This window comes from Penaeus monodon, chromosome 34, assembly GCF_015228065.2.
Source record: "Penaeus monodon isolate SGIC_2016 chromosome 34, NSTDA_Pmon_1, whole genome shotgun sequence".
In the NCBI taxonomy this organism is placed as follows: Eukaryota; Metazoa; Arthropoda; class Malacostraca; order Decapoda; family Penaeidae; genus Penaeus; species Penaeus monodon.
Window position 1 is genome coordinate 12,041,323 of NC_051419.1, and position 238 is coordinate 12,041,560.

The 238-nt window shown below is 52.5% G+C and overlaps 1 protein-coding gene across 1 annotated transcript in view; it reads left to right on the forward strand.

The window, feature by feature from the left end:
- LOC119594816 (indian hedgehog protein-like) overlaps positions 1–238 on the forward strand; it is a 99,252-nt gene that overhangs the window by 75,634 nt on the left and 23,380 nt on the right.

Consider the following 238-nt stretch of genomic DNA (forward strand, 5'->3'; position numbering starts at 1 on the left):
CCCCTGAGCGTGGGCGGGCTCGCGGGCTGGAGGGAGGCAGGGCCGGGTCCTCACCGCGGGCGCCTAGCATAACGAGCCGTCTAATAGGATTTCACGCCGCGCGCCCACAATTTTAAAGCAGATTAAGAATGCCGGGATACTATCTCGACGAGGATCGCGTGCGTGACAAACAAGAGATAACCAATAGTCAAGGTTTAAGGATAAAAAAAGAAAATAGTAATAATGTGGTCGTTGTATC